The sequence below is a fragment of the Notamacropus eugenii genome, chromosome 2 (genome assembly GCF_028372415.1).
Source record: "Notamacropus eugenii isolate mMacEug1 chromosome 2, mMacEug1.pri_v2, whole genome shotgun sequence".
Lineage (NCBI taxonomy): Eukaryota > Metazoa > Chordata > Mammalia > Diprotodontia > Macropodidae > Notamacropus > Notamacropus eugenii.
This window is the reverse complement of record NC_092873.1, coordinates 176,168,543-176,188,613: the sequence shown is the minus strand read 5'-3', so window position 1 is coordinate 176,188,613 and position 20,071 is coordinate 176,168,543.

Genomic DNA, 20,071 nt, shown 5'->3' with positions numbered 1-20,071 from the left:
AAAATTCAAGTGTAAAGAAACAGAATATTGAGAACAACTGTTTAAGAAGTGAGAAATGGCCAGGGTCGTTTGTTCCCTTAATTCATTTGCATTTAATTTTTTTTTTAGGCCTAACAAGTAAAAAACTCAGAATTTTAAATCAAATAATAGTTTGCAAGCTATGGGATTAAATAGGATTGTTGGATTTTTATAACTGATATAAAAGGGGAGTTTGTGATTTTTTAAAAATCATCAGGGAAAGATGGAGGCTCTACTTTTAACCATTTTAGCCATTAAAAGTAGTGATGAACTTAGCCAGAGTGATGGACAAGTAGCCTGTAAGGAAGAACTGAGCAGAAGAGAGAACTCAGAAAGTCGGAGAAAAGACAGCTCTGATGGAGTCATGTGCAGAATGTAGAAACTAGTAGCGGGAGAGTGTCAGCTTATATGCAAACTTTAGTTGCCAGGTCCCGATTGGCTGAATATAGGCTGAAATTCATTGGAAGACAGGCATTGCCTTTTGCTACCATATGAGGTTTGAGAGGTGGATTCTCTCAGAGGCACCTTTTTTTTCTGCTGCACTTTCTGATACGAGAGGGAAAAGTAGACAGGATAAAGAAGCTTTGATTTGCTATTGAATTGGCTTAATGAGATTGATGTTGTTTGTTCTTTGTTTTCAAAGAGGACCATGATGTCAGGGAGATGATGCCAAGAAATGCAAGTGAACTGGATTTAAGTGAAGGAGAGCTGTGCAAAGTTACCAGACTCCCTTTCTCCTCCAGAGTCATCTGGGTCCAGTGGCAAGATGTAGATCAGAAGGACTGGAGATGGTCCTGGATGGGCTGTATGAGATGACACTTGATTGGATAATACAAAATCCTAGGGAGTGAAGAATGGGATGGATTTGTCCACTTTGCCCAGAAGGAGTCAATCTGATAAACCCTTTCTGTACACCTACAGCTTAAAGTTGTTGAAGCTGACACTTATGGAAAAGGAATTACTTTACTTCCTTCCAAAGTTGATTTATTTCTTTTTCTTTACATCAACTACTTTTCTGGTCCATTTCATCAACTAAGCTGCTTGCATGTCGATTACCCCCTTCATCATCCCCTCTCATTCATTATTCTTCAGTTTCTCTGTCTACTGGTTGATTCCCTACTGCCTACAAATATGTTTCTGTCTCCCTATCCTCAAAAAACCCTCATGTGATCTGTTTATTCTTGCTAGCTATTGCCTTATATCTCTCCTCCTTTTGGTGGCTAAACTCCTTGAGAAGGTCATCTACAATTGGTGGCTCCACTTCCTTTCCTCTCACTATCTTTTTAACTTTGCAGTCTGGTTTCCAATTCATCAATTGAACTACTCTCTTTAAAGTTACCTATAATTTCTTAATTTCCAAATCTTTCTCTTTTCTTTTCTGTTTTGTTTTTTTCTCTCTGTGTTTTTGTGAGATGACTCTCTCCTGGATCTTCATCCAGGTCATACCTGCTTACCATGGATGTAGCCAATGATTCTTTTGTGGGCCTTCTTCCCTTTTTCTTTTACGCTATTAGTCTCAGTGATCTGAGCAGCTCCCATAGATTCAATTGTCATATGTATTCAGAGGATTTTCAGATCTGGCCCTTATCTAGCCCTAACTTCTCTCCTAGATCTCCAGATTTGCAGCTCTAACTGCCTTCTAACTGCCTATTGGAGCATTATGAACTTGATGTCCCATAGATATTTTAAACTTAACATGTTCAAAACAGAACTTACTAATTCTCTATCCTTCCAAACCCATGGTTAGCAAGCCTGATGTGGATGAAGGTTCAGCAAAAGATACTGAGGAGTTGTCAGATACATAGAGGGAGAAGCAGAAGAGAATTAACTCATAAAAACCTAGGGAGAAGAGAATATTAAAGATAGACCATTTATCTTTCATATTTAAAAATAATATTTAATTTAAGGAAGTGTGTGTGTTCGTCCTTTGTTGCCAAAAAAGACCATACCATCAGAGAAATGATGACATGACTTGCACTTGACTTTGTTTTGAGTGAGGGAGGGCTGTGCAGATCACCAGCCTTGCTTCTCCTCCAGAGCCATCTGAATCCAGTGACGACATGTTCCTCAGGATGACTGGAGATGACCCAGGATGAGGCAATGGGGGTTAAGTGACTTGCCCAAGGTCACACAGCTGAGTGTCAAGTGTCTGAGGTGAGATTTGAACTCAGGTCCTCCTGACTCCTGCACTGGTGCTCTATTCACTGTACCACCTAGCTGCCCCATTTTAAGGAAGTATCCTGTTAGGAAATAGCTAAACAAATTATGGTTTATGAAAGTAATGGAATGTCATTATACCTTAAGACATAATGAAATGGAAAATTTCAAAGGAAACTGCAAAGGATTTAGGAACTGATGCAGAAGTGAGTAGAACTAGGATAATTTATGCAATGATAATTAGGTTACAGAGAAAAAATAACTTTGAAAGACTTTAGAACTCTGATCAGTACAATGTTATATCATAAGATGAAATAGGCCATTCACCTCCTGACAGATAGGTGATGAAATCAAAATGCAGAAATAGACATACACTGTCAGACTAGCTAATGTGGGAATTTGTTTTGCTGAACAATATGGCTATTTTTTAAAATGCCCAATTTGCTCAATGGGAAGGGAGGAACAAATTAATTTTAAAAATACCTATACTTGAAAAATACAAATAGTAAATTAGTTTTTTAAACATTTAAAAAGAAGACATTAAAAACAACAATAAGAATATAAGAAGGAAAAAATCAAAATAGACACATTGTAGATTATAAATGTTTCCTTGATCATGTAAGTTTATTAAATACAGGAACTAACTTATTTTTGCTATTTTGCCTTATGTGTTCAGTATTATCTAATCTCTGAGCACTCAGAAAATAAATAATTGTTCTCTGTGTAAAATGAAAATAATTCTCTAGTGAGCCTACAGCTTGTCCTGTTACCTGAAGGACTTTTCCAATTATTATGTTATAATCAGAGGTTAATCAGCCAGAACATTCATCATACTACTTATAATTTTACCAGGGAAAATGGTATTTATTCTGAATGTCAAATTCTTGTCAAGTCTCCCTACCTTTCACAGCTTTGTAGTATATCTAACCCCTCACAAATGGCCTCTAGAACATCTTTCCTGATCTATTAGCATAATGCCTGGCACATAGTAAGCTCTTAATAAATTCTTGCTGACTTGACTCGATTATCCATTGTATGTTCCAGACAGACTGGTCTGTTTGTTTGTACCCATGAACATTCTTCCATCTTTCACCTCTGTGCCTGGCACATACTGAACCCCATGTGTAGAATGTTTTTTACTCTAGAGGTCTCTAGCTCTCTTTAAGGCTTAGCTCAAGTTCCTCCTTTGAAAATCCTTTCTTAATTCTTGTCACTCAGAGTTGGGAAACCTGCAGTCTCTAGGCCCCATGTGGCCCTCTAGGTCCTCAAGTGCAGCCCTTTGACTGAATCCAAACTTCACAGAACAAATCCCTTTAATAAAAGTAAAACTGCAGTCAAAAGGACCTAGAAGGCCACACGTGGCCTTGATGTCACAGGCTCCCTACCCCTGTCCTAGCTGTTAGTATCCCACCATCAGTAGGTATTTTCTTTTGTATATTTACTTATAAAAATGAACATTATATATAAACATGTATACCTTTATATATGGGTTTATGAAGACACACACACTTACTTCTCTGGGAACTTATTGTATTTCCCTCAGTAGAATATATGTTCATTGAGGGCAGGGGCTTTCTCATGAATGAATCTGTGTTCCCAGCACCTGGCACAGTGCATAGCACATAGCAGTCATTTAAAAAATGTTGACTGATTTTAATTAGTGGAATAAAAAAAGCATTACTAGAATACTCTGTAAATATTTTGTGTTTACTTCATTAGAAGTTATTTTGGGAAAGACAACCCTTGAGCAGTCAGCAAAAGTCAAGTCAACAAGCATGTGTTGCAAGTCTACTATTATGTCTTTCTTACATTGTGCTAAGAGCCAGGGATAAAGAAAGACAAAAGACAGTCCCCACTCTCCAGGCATTTGCAGCCTAATGGAGGAGATGACACACAAACAACAATGCACAAATAAGATATATGCAGTATGAATTGGAGATAATAAATAGAGGGAAGGCACTAGCATTAGGTGGAATCAGGAAAGGCTTCCTATAGATAGTGGATTTTTTTTTATTGTTGAGGTTTGGAGAAAGCCAAGGAAGCCAGGAGGCAGAGATGATGAGGGAGAGAATTCCAGGCATGGAGTCAATCAGACCAATCAAAGTTAAGCACTATTTTATCTCTCCCTCTCTCTCTCTCTCTCTCTTTCTCTCTCTCAACATATGTATATATCTACAGGTATGCATGTGTGTTTATAATCTTTAGCACTTTATAACAACCAATGACAACTATTACTTTCTGCTTTTATACTGAATAAGAGTTCAGTCAGCCAGTAATACACAGTGTTGGATTGTTGGAGGATTTTCAATTTCTTGCTGTTCTTCTCCTTTCCTCCTGTCGATTAATAGTGTTACACATTCCCTAAAGGGATAAGTATAGTGTGACCCTACATAGACTTCTGAAACTTAGAGGTATTTTTGCTCATCTCCTGAGGCAAAGTTATAAATACATATGTAACACATACACACATATACATGTATATATATGTATACAAATATAATATCACTATATACGTGTGTGTATATATACATATATTTGCATATACATGTGTGTGTATATACATGCACACATATATTTGAATCTGGCATCGTTTGAGTTTATGGCTTAACCCTTTTGGGGGCAGGGCTAAAAAGGAAAACCCACAAAAGAAAAGAAAAGAGGACACAGGGAGAGAAGGCAAGTGGTAGGGATTCTTACATGAAAGGCCACCAAGTCAGTCAGTATGTATTTATTAAGCTCCATAAGGTACCAGACACTGAAGTCCTTGCTCAGGCTGAACTGTCAAGCATTCAAACTATGCTTCAGAAAGTGCAATTCTGGTGGACTGGCCATGTTGTTCGAATGCAAAATATACACTTGCCTAAAAGACTATTTTATGGAGAACTCACATGGGGCAGGCAACCACATGGTGGTCAGAAGAAGTGATACAAGGGCACTCTCAAGGTCTTTCTCAAGAACTTTGGATTTGACTGTGCAATATGGGAGACACTGGCACAGCGTCAGTGTCACACTCAGCATGGTATGCCCACAATAGAAAGGGTGCTGTGCTCTACGGGCAAAGCAAAATTGAGATAGCACAAAGTAAATGTAGGATGTACAAATCTGGAGTATCCACTCCCAAAATTCCTATGGATTATCTTGTGTCCAACCTGTGGTAGAGCATTCCGAGCTTATATTGGCCAGATCACAGTTGGATTCACTAAAACTTCACTTTATCATGGTGATGTCATTTTGGTCCTCTTCGAAAACAAAGGACAACAACCAACTCTGTGCCAGGCATTGCCATCAAAGAGAGACTTACTTTTCTTAGTACTGGGAAGGATTCCAACCTTTTGGTCTGATGTTAGAGAGTTTTCTCTCTCTGGGGGACATAATCACAAGCCAGTCATATGTTTCATAATTACACTTCTGAGAATGAAATTAGATTACAGTCCTAATATAATGATCCAGGGTTCAGCAATCTCTCTACTAGAGCTGCTAGTCCTCCTTGAACGTTGCATACATCTTGTAAGAAAGGGTTTACTATTTACAAGGCATTGTGTTAAGCATGGGGGATACAAAAAAAGACAAAAACAGTCCCTGCTTTCAAGGAGTTCACATTCACATTAGGGAGACAACACGAAAACAACTGTGTAGATGCAAAATAATTGTAAATGGAAAATAATCATAGAGAGAAAGAAAAATAGTAGTAGTGAGAAATAGAGAAGGATGTAGAAGATAGGATTTGAGTTATCTTAAAGAAAGCCAGAAAGCAGAGGTGAGGAGGGAGAGCTTTTCAGGCATGAGGGATACCTATTGAGAAAGAGATATAGGCATTGTGTTGAGTAACAGAAAGAGGACCAGTATTGGTGCATTAAACATCTAGAGGAGACCAAAACATAAGGAGGCTGGAAAGGTAGGAATGAGTCAGGTTGTGAAAGACTGTAAAAACCAAACAGAAAATTTTATACTTGATCCTGGAGCTAATAGGGAGCCATTGGAGTTCATTGAGTAGGGAGCAGGTAACATGATCTGACTTGCACTTCAAGATCACTTTGGCTGCTGAGTGGAGGATGGATTAGAGTGGGGAGAAGCTGTTCAGGCTTTTCAAGCTTTAATACCTTAAAACTGCACTAAGACTTTTGGGGCACCCTGTATACATAAAAAACTCAAAACCTATGTAAGAAACTCCATGGTTTCATATACAGTCCTCCTTTTTGTTTTTCTTTATGTATAGAAATGTTTATATCTGTTGATAATTGCTAAATTTATAATGAAAGGAGGTGGAGCCAAGATAGTGGAGTAGAAAGACACACATACGCAGGGTTTCCCCATACAGCCCATAAGATACCTGTAGAAAGGGACTCCCAACAAATTTTGGAGCAGCAGAAGTGGAGAACAACAGAGTGGAGGAGATTTCCAGCCAGGGTGACATGAAAGGCCCACAGGAAACGTTGGTTGCACCAGACGCGGAGTGGAGTGAGGAGCCCAGCCCAGCCTTGGCTGTGCGCCCAAGGGGGGCAGAATCTCCAGTCGCAGCAACAGAGGGTCTGCAGATCCCTCAACCCACAGGTTTGAGACAGGGTTTTTTCAGCTGGCCAGGAAGGGAGAAGGGCCTTCCCATAGCTCCAGCCTCAGGCAGCTGCCTGCAGAGGCCACATCGGGCAGGTGGTTGGAGTTCTCACAGCAGCTGGAGACAATTACTGAGTCATAAAAATCCCTGGGGGCACTGAGGGATCTGGTCTTTGCCCCCACAGCTTGACTGAATTCTCCCCCCCCCCCCCCCCCAGTGCTAGCTTAGTGGAACTGGAGGTCAGGTGCCTGTGGAGAGAAAACTGCTAAGATTCTGAGCACAAAAATCCTTCCCTGCTCCCAGACCAGTGCACACTTGATTGTGCCACTTTGGAGGAACAGAGATCTTACAGGTCCCCAGAGTATGCCCTACTCTTGACAAAGGACCCAAGAGTCAAGTAACTGGTTGGGAAAATGCCCAAAAAAGGGAAAAAAATAAGACCATATAAGGTTACTTTCTTGGTGAACAGATATCTCCTTCCATCCTTTTGGATGAGGAAGAACAATGCTTACCATCAGGGAAAGAAATAAAAGTCAAGGCTTCTGTATCCCAAGCATCCAAAATAAATATTCAATATGCTCAGGCCATGGAAGAGCTCAAAAAGGAATTTGAAAATCAAGTTAGAGAAGTGGAGGAAAAACTGGGAAGACAAATGAGAGAGATGCAAGAAAAGCATGAAAAGCAGGTCAACACCTTGCTAAAGGAGACCCAAAAAAATGCTGAAGAAAATAACACCTTGAAAAATAGGCTAACTCAAAAATAAAAATAGATGTTCAAAAAGCCAATAAGGAGAAGAATGCTTTAAAAAGCAGAATTAGCCAAATGGAAAAGGAGGTTCAAAAGCTCACCAAAGAAAATAGTTCTTTCAAAATTAGAATGGAACAGATGGAGGCTAATGACTTTATGAGAAACCAAGAAATCACAAAACCAAATCAAAAGAATGAAAAAATGGAAGAAAATATGAAATATCTCATTGGAAAAACAACTGACCTGGAAAATAGATCCAGGAGAGACAATTTAAAAATTATGGGTCTACCTGAAAGCTATGATCAAAAAAAGAGCCTAGACATCATCTTTCATGAAATTATCAAGGAAAACTGCCCTGATATTCTAGAACCAGAGGGCAAAATAAGTATTCAAGGAATCTACCAATCACTGCCTGAAAGAGATCCAAAAAGAGAAACTCCTGGGGAACATTGTGGCCAAATTCCAGAGTTCCCTGGTCAAGAAGAAAATATTGCAAGCAGCTAGAAAGAAACAATTCAAGTATTGTGGAAATACAATCAGGATAACACAAGATCTAGCAGCTTCTACATTAAGGGATCGAAGGGTGTGGAATATCATATTCCAGAAGTTGAAGGAACTAGGACTAAAACCAAGAATCACCTTCCCAGCAAAACTGAGGATAATACTTCAGTTATTGTGAGGTTGGTTTTGTAGTGAAGGAAGGATCAAGACTGTTCAGATGTATCTTTTAGCAATTTCTGATTTGTCTGTCACTTTGTCTTGTAGCTGATGAGTGAATTGAATATGTTGGAGGGAAGGTGACAGAGAGAGAGAGAGAGAGAGAGAGAGAGAGAGAGAGAGAGAGAGAGAGAGAGAGAGAGAGAGAAGAACTGTTGCATAAGGCATATATGAAGAAGAACAAAGGGGTAGGGTAGGGCAAAAGTCCAGAAAGTAAAGTGCACTGGGGAGAGCTGGGAAGACTAACTAGTTTGGGGAAGGGAGGGAAGAGTGAGGCCAGCCTATTGAGGAGGACAGCACAAAGTGCATTTCAACTTTGCCTGAGATGAATTATGTGTAAGGTGTAGAAGGCCTTTTCTAGCAGAGGATATTAGCTTGAGCCCCTCCCCATACAATATTTTTTGGTGCTGTCTTGAAATTTATTGAAGCTTTAACAAAATATTCTTTGCAAGTTTACCAGAATGGGAAAGGAGTTGATGGGAATAGTAATGAGGGGAAGGAAGAGGGTGCTTGCTTTTAACCCCAGAAGGACTTGGCTGGAGGTGATGGTTTGGTGTATGGGTGCCTTGAATTTGGTTACATTAATTCATTCAGATGTAATGAGTGGGGACCTTCCATTGAGAAAGGCAATTCTGAAAACTTATAGTTACTTACATAACCCTTTTGTACTCCCACTGAGATGGTGCTATGAGAATGATTCAAAGAAGGATAATTAGCTCTGAGTTATGTTGGCTAGGACTATCTCAGTCTAAAAGGAGGATGGTGTTTCTCCAAAGCAGCAACATGGAGGGGAAGAAGTGACCAGGCAGCTTTGGCACTGAAGAACAACAGTGAAGGGTGGCATTTTAGAGGACAATGGCTATGTTAAGTAGCTGCAAAGTCAAAGCCAATGGCTCCCACTCTGGGGCTCTGCTGATCTGATTGGTCAGCTCCAGCCATCCTCCTATGCTTCACCTTTATCTTCGCCACCAATGATCTTCCTGCTAAGCAAATAATTGCTGCTCTCCACTTTACAGCTCCTGCTCTGAGCACAGATATCCAATTAATATTTTTATTGCTTCATGAACAGACAAGCTAAATCAGTTGCTCTGTGGATCAGTTCACCACCCCTGTGATTCCCCAGACCAAAACTTTCTTCCTTCATTCACTGCTCTGCTATATGTATTCTCTCCCCTATTATAATATAAGCTCCTTAACATCAGAAACTGCCCGCTTTTCTTTGTATTTTTATCCCTAGCACTTAGTACAGTGTCTGGCATATACTACGAGCTCAATAAATTCTTTTCATTCATAGATCCATTCATTAAATGGCATCACTTGTTGGTAGATGAATCTGTAAGAACTTAAGTAGGAAAAAATATTTCTGAACACAATGAAGCCAATACCCTTCCTCAGTCTGGAGCATGAATTTTCTGGGAATTTTTTCTTTTGCTCATTGGCTTGTGACCCTATGGGAAAGTGAACTTATGTGTATAATGAGCTGAGCATCATTCCGATAACATGATTTCCCCTGTTATTTATTTTGCTATTTTGCTTCAATCAGATGCTTTGGTTTCTATTTATGGCTTGTACTTTGTTTACTGTTATAGTAGGCAATGGAAAAGGAGTTCTATTATGTTTCTTCTTCACACTGAACTAAAGGAACATGTGATTTCAAAGTTAAGTCGATTATCGATTATATATGCCTATTTGGAATTTTTTTGATTGCAAACTAATTTATTCTATAGTAGCCACATTTATTTCATTCCTTTAGAAAATTTATGTTATACCTCTATCTCAGCTGTTATACGATAATTAAGGTAAGTCGCATCATATGCTTTTTTTAAAAGGAGGGAGCAGTGAGATGTTAAAAAGTAAAAAGAAAATCACTGGATATGGGGTAGATCCTGTCCTTTTGTTACTTTTCCCTTAATGGCTTTTGAGCTTATATGAGTCATACCCACACTACCTTTCCCTCTTCTGGAAATATCTCCCTTGCTGACAAAACTGAAGTTTTTCTCAGACAATGGCATTTCGATTTACTTGTCTACCTCCATGTACAAAGTGGTATGATACAGGCATCCAGACTTGCTCCACCTAAATGATGACTAAACCTTCCTTCTAAATATTCTCCCTTCTTTTTAGGTAATTTATATACACAGGCATTCCAAAGGGTCTTTGTCAGGATACTAAGGCTGAAAACAGGATAAAAGTGAGATCAATAGCTAGCAAATATGCTCCAGACCATTTGCCTATTTTGTGGCTTCTCTCCACTCTAGTTATGTGGTGCAGAATAATATGCTCCAGCCCATTTGGCAGCAGGAGGAGGGGAAAAATCAGTTAAGAGTATTAACTGTTTGAAGGATCCAGCCGAAGATTTGAAGAAGCCCAGAATGCCATTCAAATATACTGTAGGCTTTCTTCCAGGTACTGGATCCTAATTTAGTTTAGCTATTGCTTGGGATATTTGTAAATCTTCGTGCAAAAATGTTACTTTGATACAATGCTACATATTGTCAGGACAGGTAGTAGTCAAGTCTTCAAACTTTGATTGAGGAACTGCTAAGTTAATTCAATGAGCATTTATTAAACATGTACTCTGGTCCAGGCATTGTGCTAAGTGCAAGGGATACAAAGAAAGGCAAAAAACAATTCCTGCTCTCCAGGAGCACACAGTTTATGTTTAAGGTTTTTTGCCAGGCACCAAGGATGCTACAGTTAGGGTAATAAACCTAGTGGGACTGAAGAAGAAGTAGTTTCTTCACTGAGTATGTTAAGACTTCCCTGGTTTTTTTAAACTCTTATTTCCCACTTTAAACTGTTGATGGAAATTCTTTCCATCTCCATAGCCATTGTGGCATTACCCCCAGGGACTTCTCTTTCTTCTTTGTCAGCCTCTAGTACTGCTTCCTTTCCAAAGGGATTCCTTGTCCCTCTGTTTCTGACCCATACTTGCTGCAAGGGCTCTGTTCATTTGGCACTGTGTTAGGATACAGTAAATAAAGCAGGTAGTTAAAAAAAACTCCACAACAATCTAGAGTGTGAATATGGATCTGTAAAGCCAGGCCAGCATCAGTTGTTATACAGTGCCACTTAGTTAGAGGTGGCTCAGCATCTGTGCTACACAGCACCCTCTATCATTACCTTTCCAAGAAAGGAAGAGCCTCAGAAGACTGATAAGATATTCAGCTTCTACTGGGTCTGAAGGAAGAGTCATCATAGTTCCCCATTTAATGGGCTGTACCATGGAGTAGTGTGGCAACATGCCTTCAGTTGTATGAGATGCTCTTAAGGGAATACATGTAGCTGCCCATGCTCTCTTTTATCCCTCTCAACAATGGGTAGAATATATCGACAGAAGGCTAGACGCCCCCAAACTACTGCAGTTATACTGTCTTGCCACATTCCCTCCTCTGATGCTGTCTTGCCACCTCCTCTCTTTCTTCTCAGTTTTATCAACAGCTGGAATGTGCAGTACATCAGTAACATCAGTAACATTGGCATTGTCCTTTTGTATGAGTACTCTTCACATTTTCCTATTCTGAGCAGAAAGTCCAATGTATTCTGTTGGACTCTAGGTTACTATTTTCTCACATCTGCAGTCCTCTTGTGCTGCTTTTCCTGTGCTCCTATACCACAGTGGGGATGGACAAGATAGGACCATAAGTGATATGGGAGCCATTGTGATGCCATGTCCACGTGGTAAGAACTGTGGAAAGGTAGTACGTAAGAAGTGGGTATCTACAGGTTGTAGATAAGAACTGAGAAAGACTATGAGAAGTTTAAGATAAATGAAAACTAGCTTAGAACTGTGTACCCCTGGACTTAGAGTCAGGAAGACCTGAGTTAGAAACTTGTCTCATATACTTGCTTAGCTGTGTGACCTTGGGCAAGTCATTCAACCTCTCTGTGCTTTAGTTTTCTCATCTTTAAAATAATTGAGTTGGACTTGATGGCTTCTAAGTTCTATTTTGACCAGTGATTCTTATCCTGTCCTTCTTTATCTCATTTGACACTCTGGCAAAACCTACGATTGAGTTCCTTCTTTGAATAACATCTTTAAATACTTAAAACACAATTTATTTATTTAAATAAATATTTTAAATATTTAAAAGAGAAGTTCATGAACCCAAGTTAAGAACCTCTGTTTCTGACTCTAAATCTATGGTCCCATGATCCTTCTCAGAGTAATGTTCATGACGTCATGGTAACCATCTCACCATTTAACTAGCAAATAATCAGCAATTAGTGATGGGATATATAGAAACAAAATTGGCCCAGACTTTACTAGTTGAGCGACTGAATCGAAAGAATAGTCATTAATGGTTCAATATCAATTTGGCAGGAAGCCTTCAATGGGATGGTTCAAGGATATATGTGATTAGCCTTGGACTGTTTAACATTTTTAGCAATGGCTCCTATAAAGGCATAAATGGAATCCTCATTGAATTTGCAGATGACACAAAGCTAGGAGAGATTGTTTATATACTGGATAATAGAATCAGGGTCAAAACATATTTTGACAGGTGAGAACATTGTGTTCAATCTAATAAGATGAAATTTAATAGGGATAAATGTAAAGTTTCATACTTGGGTTGAGAAAATCCACTTTACAAGTATAAGATGGGAGAGGTAGAGTTAGATATCTAACTATTGGTCTGAAGAAAATCTTAGTGTTTTAATGAATTGTAAGTTCAGTGGGAGTCACCATTGTGATTTTGGCTGTCAAATAAAGCTAATGCAATCTTGTATTTCATTAAATGAAATTCAATTTCCAGGCATAAATGTATGATAGCTCTGCTATGCTCTCTCATGGTCAGATTGCATCTGGAATATTGTATTCAGTTCTAAGCAACACATTTTGGGGGAGCATATTGATAAAATAGAAAGCATCTAAAAGAGGGCAACCAGAGTAGCAATGGCCTTAAGTTCATGCCAGATAGGCATTATTTGAAGGAACTGGGCTTTAGGGAGAAGTCTCAGGGGAGACAAGATAACTATCTTCATGTATTTGAAGGGATATTTTGTGGAGGATGAATTGAGTTTTTTTCTACTTGGTCCAAGATGACAGGAATAGGAGCACTGGCTGGAAGCAGTAAAGAGGTAAACTAAACTTCCACACAGTTGAAGATATCCAAAAGTAGAATGGGTTGTCATAGGACAAAGAGGTTCCTATTACTGGAAGTTTTCAATAAATGTTGCATGTCTATTTGCAGGTTATGCTATCCAGGGGATACTTAGGGGTATAGGATGGATTAGAAGGCTACTGAGGTCATCTTTTCAACTCTGTGATTCTGTGAAATAACCAATAAAAATGAGTTCATGTACACATCTAGGAAAAGATCTTAGGTAGACAAGAAAAAACATTCAACCTGATTGCCCTTGAGCTTTAGAAAAAAAAAGTTAGAGTCTCTTCATCAGGCCTCAGAATCCCTGTGAGGTCAAATGACAGATAGAAAGGCAAGATTTTGATTCAGGTTGCATAATTAAGTGAATGTCTAGACTGAGTCACCAACCAGGAAATTTATGGACTGAGAGTAAAAAGAAATAAAAAAATTGTCAGTTAAAAAAATCAGTTAAAATGGCATTGTAATTTAGAAAAATATGTCTTCCTTACCCATCTGTAAAGTTTAGACTGTGAGGAGTTTTTCTGAAAGGAATCCAGACTGATAGTTGGCTCTTGTGGTTGGAATGCTAGAGCCAGACATATAATTACAGCTAGGGGCTCTCCAAATGAAATATTGCTCAGACACCCCAATTTGGAAAAGCTTATAACTTAAAACAAACTGAAACATAATTTAGTTTTATTAGCCTTTTGTGTATATGACAATTTGTCAGAATGGGATGACTATTGTCAATATGCTAACAATTCTTTTATTTGCTTGGAGATCATGAGGATATACTGAAAACAGGTGGCCCCGAACATAGGAATGGGCTTTGTTGCAAAAGTTTTTGTGGTGTGGAACTTACAAAACATTTTTTTCTCTCATTTTTCCATATGGTAGTTAGGTTCCCAGTTGTGATGGCAATCAAGTTAGGATCTCTTGCTGTTTTCGTTTTTACTAAAGGTGCCTCTGATTGAATAATGTGATTTAAGAAGATCTTTCCTACCCATGGGCCTGCCCATTGTGGGAAGTTTGATTAGAGGAGTTGTTTTGTAGTAGGGTTCTAAGCACCTTTTGTTTTTTCTATTGAGGCACAGGGTCAGAGGGTTATGCCCTCTGACTTTAAAAAGTGTATAAATACTCTGAGGATAAAGTTTTACTTTGGGGTTTAGTTTTTTGTAAGAAGGTCTGAGTGCCAGAGGAGGACTCTGGGAAGCCACTTTAAGGAGCTCCCCCTTAGAAAACCCAGATGTCAATGCTTCCCTCTCTGGTAATTATGCTCAGACAGTCGGGGTCCAATTGTCTGTTGAATTCAGGCACAGGAAGTCATGTCCGTTGATCTTTTGATTTCTCTGTATTTTCATTGGAGTTCAGAATGTTGACTCCCCTGAACTAACTGAATGATATATGTACTTGGTTAAAGGAATGATACATGTGCTTGATCAAAGTGATTGTTAACCCCTTGAAAATTGCTTTCCTTTCATGAATGCAGATCTAAGAACCTGTGATAGCAGGTCCCCCTGTGTATGTTAGGGTGTTTACTGTTACATCAGACTAGCCTACAAAAACTTATTTTGTGGATGATGAATCTGAAGCATAGTATGGAATTAATCATATATTATCCAATAGTCATATATATAAAATGAAGTTTCTGTGGCAAAATTATTCAAAGTTCCAACTGGATACTCCAAGAATATGTTCTCTTCCCTGTTCCCTACCCCATGCAATGAGATGGGTATTCCTTTTCTAGTTGCAGGGCAGTGGGAAGAGTAGGAAAATCCTCTCAAGTCCTAGATAATGCTTTTTTGAGCTTTTTTTTGTTTTTGTGGTGGTGGTGATGGAGGGGGGGTTTGGGACAATGTGGAAGATCAGAGGAGCTAGATCCAGTGTTCTTAACCTTTTTCTTGTAACAGAACCCTTTAGTTGTCTATTGAAAAATGGAATTGTCTGTTTGAAACACAGACAGTGTTTGTCTATTGTCTATTGAAAACTATGGTTCCCTTTTCAGGAAAGAAGTTTTTAAACACATAAAATAAAATATGCAAGACTGCAAAGGAAACTACTTCTATTGAAATATAGTTATCGAAATATTAAGAAAAAATGTATTGACCCCAGATTAAAACCCTCCAAGCTAGAAGACACTACAGCAGCCTGTTCAAAAGAAATCTCTGGGGGAGGGGCAGATACTTCTTTATTCTGGGACAGCTCCATGACCATCGCCTTTCTTTTATTCTCAAACTCCCAAGTACTTGTCTAATTTAGGGGTGGGGAACTGCAGCCTTGAGGCCACATGTGGCCCTCTAGGCCCTCAAGTATAACCCTTTGACTGAATCCAAACTCCACAGAACAAATCCCCTTAATAAAAGGATTTGTTCTGTAAAACTTGGATTCAGTCAAAAGACCTCACCCAAGGACCTAGAAGGCCACATGTGGCCCTGAGACCACAGGTTCCCCATCCATGGACCTTCTTTTCCTTCCATTGACACCCTATTTTACTTCCACCTTTGGTTTCTCTCCTTTCTGGCCTGTTGTGGTTTAGGATTGCAGTCTCATACCTCCTTTTCTTGAACCAAATGCACATGAAGGATATTCCTTGTAATAGTAGTGGACACTCCTAGGTAAAAAAAAAAAGGTTCCTTCCTATGCAGTTCATTCTCTCACTGTTTCTTTCTCTCTCTGTCTCTGTCTCTGTTTCTGTCTCTGTCTCTGCCTCTGTCTCTCTCTCTCTTTCTCTCTCTCTCTCTCTCACACACACACACACACACACATACACACACACGCACGTACACACACACTTAAAAAAAAAAACCAGAACCAGGTAGGAAAAGGTAAATTTATACATGGGTCCTAACCATAGGCTTTGAGTACTCAAAAATTCATCTATGTTTCAAAGAAAGTCTTGACTGTTCATTCATGGACTGAGTTGGGGTATTGTGGAGGGTAAAGAACAGGAGAGACAAGGGATGTGGCAGTGGAATTGAATCGAGGGTTGGGGGGGATAGCAGGCAGCAGTAGTGGTAAGGGAGAAACTGATGGGTTATGCAACAATGTTAACCCTTCATTTCCTACAAAGTGTGCATCTTACTGTATCTCACTACTGGTAAGACCCAGTAATGCAGATCCTACCTGATGTCAAGTGAGAAATGGGACAAAGTAAGCGTAAGAATATCATTCTATATTATTGTGCTGTAAGAAATGACAAGCAGGATGATTTCAGAGAAACCTGAAAAGGTTTGCATGAACTGATGCATAGTGAAATGAACAGAACCAGGAGACCATCGTACACAGTAACAGCAATATTGTTCAGTGAAGAACAGTGAACGACCCAAGACAATCCCAAAGGACAAATGATGAAGCATACTATCCACCTCCAGAGAAAGAATTGATATAGATTGAATACATTCTAAAACATGCTATTTTTTCACTTTGTTTTCATATTATTTTTTATTTAAGTCTTCTTGTACAAAATGACTAATAAGGAAATGCTTCACGTAATTGCATGTATATAATCCATATCTGATTGCTTACTGTCTCAGAGTGGGAGGGAGGGAGGAATAGAATTTGGAACTTAAAACTTTAAAAAAAATGTTAAAAAGTTTTGTAAAAAAGAATGTTCTAGGCAGCAGCAGACTGAGGGAGAAAGAGAGAAATCCCAAGTGGTTGGGGTAGGGAAGAGAAGAGGAATTCTTGTGGTCATTGATCAATCAGACAATTATTTCCCAGCAAACATTTCATTTATAAGGCAATTATGTATGTCTGGGGTTTGCTGTTATGGTGGGTCCTGATTCTTTGGAGCATATAGAATAGAATATAAAATGGTAAAACTGGAAAGGCCCTTATCTGATGACATTAGTATAAACAAGCCCAGTTTTGTGCATTTGGACTGGCTTCAGCTTTCTTCTGGCTCTAGTGTTTATTCAAAAAAAGCAAGGAGAAAAGCCATAATATGAAACTACAAGCTTAGTTTATGATGGAGATATAAGTTCATCTAGAATGTTTATAGATATTCAATAAAGTCAACAGCATATTTATGAAGGAACCAATGTATATAAAGGTACTGTGAGAAGGCTTTAATGATACAAGTTCTTATTTTTCTTCTTTTATGTAAAGCTGGGCCTTGGATCGTTTGGTGGTTAACTCCCTGACTTCCTTAGGCAGTTGGTGACATTATGAGATTTGAGTGAATGAGTTACCATTCTTTCTGTTTACTTGACTTCTTCCTAGAAGAAGATACCCCGAGTCTCTAGGACTCATAGCTGACCTTATTATTCTGCTTTTCTCTTTGTCCCATCAAAAGAGGTTGACTCAAACTTAGGCTGCTTGGGTTTGTCCTTGTCGAACTGCTTAACCCTTCAATCCTTCCCTGCCCTACTAGTTCTCTATCCCAGGAAAAGAAAAGAGAGAAAGGAAATCTTCACAAATTGTGGCAGGACTATATGTAGAGACAGCAGATAAATAAGGAAATAAAAGAAGGAGGGAGGAAGCTGACTCTAAGAAAGCATGTCTTAAAGACCCCCTGCTGGAAGCCTACATTCTGGAGCCCAACAATTCACACATTACAACAGGATAAGCAGGAAGGCCTCTCTGTGGCACTCCACTTCAGGGGGCGTTGCTTTTCCTGTGGCAGCAACTATCTTTGCACCCCAGTAAGTCCAAGAACAATCTCTACTTATTATACCAGCTCAAAACTTATAACTGTTTACAGCCTCACACCTTATGAGACCCTAACCTACATTCATTACAGTCACGGTGGGGATTTATCTGTCCCATGCTCTCCTTGCATGTGGTCCAAATTTTCATCCAGTAAAATCACATGTTGTTAACTCAATATATACAGTGAAAACAGCATGAATAATGGAACCTTTAATCCCTATTTTTCCAAATTAGATTTTGACTTTATCCTTCTCCCCTTTTCTTTATTAAAAAACAATATCCTTCCCAGAGTCAAGCAGAATCAGATTCTGTGGTGTTCCTTCCACTCCCAGGTAGAAACTGAGACCTCTGCAGACTCAAATTCTAGAATAACTGCTTGCATCTCCTCTACTCCTCACTCTTGCTTCTCTTTGAAATTAACATAATCACCACAAATAAAGTGAAGGGATGGACCTATTGACAATAGACATGTTACAGTAAATCAAAAGAATAATGTGTTATGTCCCACTGAACACATCTGTAACGTCAAAGAAATATTGAGAACAAATTCATAATCTATCTCTCTTGGAATCACTATAGTTATTTATTGAGTTGGAATTTTTTTCTATATTAAAAAGGAAGCAAGCAGTGTTAGGTAAAACCTCAAAGATAACTTGGTCAAAGACTTTGGGGAAGGGGAGTTATAGCTTTGTTCTTGCTCTTCCTCCAAATTACCTTTCATTTATTTTGTATACATCTTGCACATACCTTTATACATATCTATTGGGTGCTATGTTACATATGCACAGGATATGTACAAAAAGGAGCTTACATTCTAATGTCTATGTTGTCTCCCTTAATAGAATGTAATCTTCTTGAGCGTAGGGACAGATTTGTTTTTATTTGGGGTAAGTCTTGGGTATAAGGTCTAAGTAAAGGAGAAACTCAGTTGAGATGTGGCTGCAGGGGAAGAAGTGACCATCTAGTAGTTTCTTTTGTAACTAATTTTCTTGTTAACCAGACACTAAACTCAGTTGTTTCTGTCTGTTGAAGGAACATAAATGTCCAGGGATAAAGCTCTGAAGGTCCTGCCTTGGTTAAATATATACTTAGCCTTGATTAAGCAGATTAAATATATTCATAATTTATTCATTAGTTAATTGTTTTTACCTGCTTCTGATGAATGAGTGTTTGGTTTTCTCAATAAATATTTTAAAAATAAATCTTTTTCCAAATCTTGACAACTGTATGGAGCTCAATTCAGTTTTTTTTCCCTTCAGTGTCATTACTAAAGTAATTCCAGCTAAACAAATCTGTTACCTGATATCACACACAATACACTATCTTCTGTGAAGCTTTTCCTGATGTTCCAAGTTGTTAATTTTCTTTTCCTATTTAAATTGACTTGTATTTTCTTACCTGTGCACAAACTATGTCAAATGATATAGTACCTAATACCTAAATGCTTATCCTCTTCCCTTTTCTTCCATCTAGTAGAATTTAAGTTCCTCAAGGACAAGGGCTCTCTTTTTTCTTCTTTGTAACCCCAGAGTCTTGCCCATTATAGATGTTTTAAAAACATTTGTTGACTTGAATTCTCTTCACTTTAACTCTTACCTTTATTTAAACAAGATTATATGCATCCTCCTGTGGGTTTTATCCTAGCGTGGTCAAGTCATACAGCAACAGCAATTTTAAATTTTAGCCTGTCTTGTGTAATACCCTCCATTGATGTTTCTCCCTATAGTCTCATTATAGTGTAGAGATGAACTTTGGTTCTTAAAGACTATGCTTACAGAATTCAAGTTCTGGTAGGGCCTTCCAAGCTGGAAAGGGCTAGAATAAAAAAACCCAGTGATGGCTTGAATATCTGTTGTACTTGGACCACCTGAGCTAAGTTTGGAGGGAGTTATCACCAGGTTGACCATCGGGGAGCTGATTTTCTTTTCAGATAAAATAGTTATTCAAGTGAACTAAGTTCTAAAGGGATAGCAATTTGCTTTAGTGGAGGGAAGCCATGCATGGGGAGAGCTAGACTTGTAGTAAAAAAAAACAAAACCCTGGGGTTGAATTCTTCCTCAGACATTTACTTTGGTGATTCCTGGTAAGTCACTAAACCCTTTTCAGTTTCAGTTTTCTCTTTTAAAAAAGGTGGATAATAATA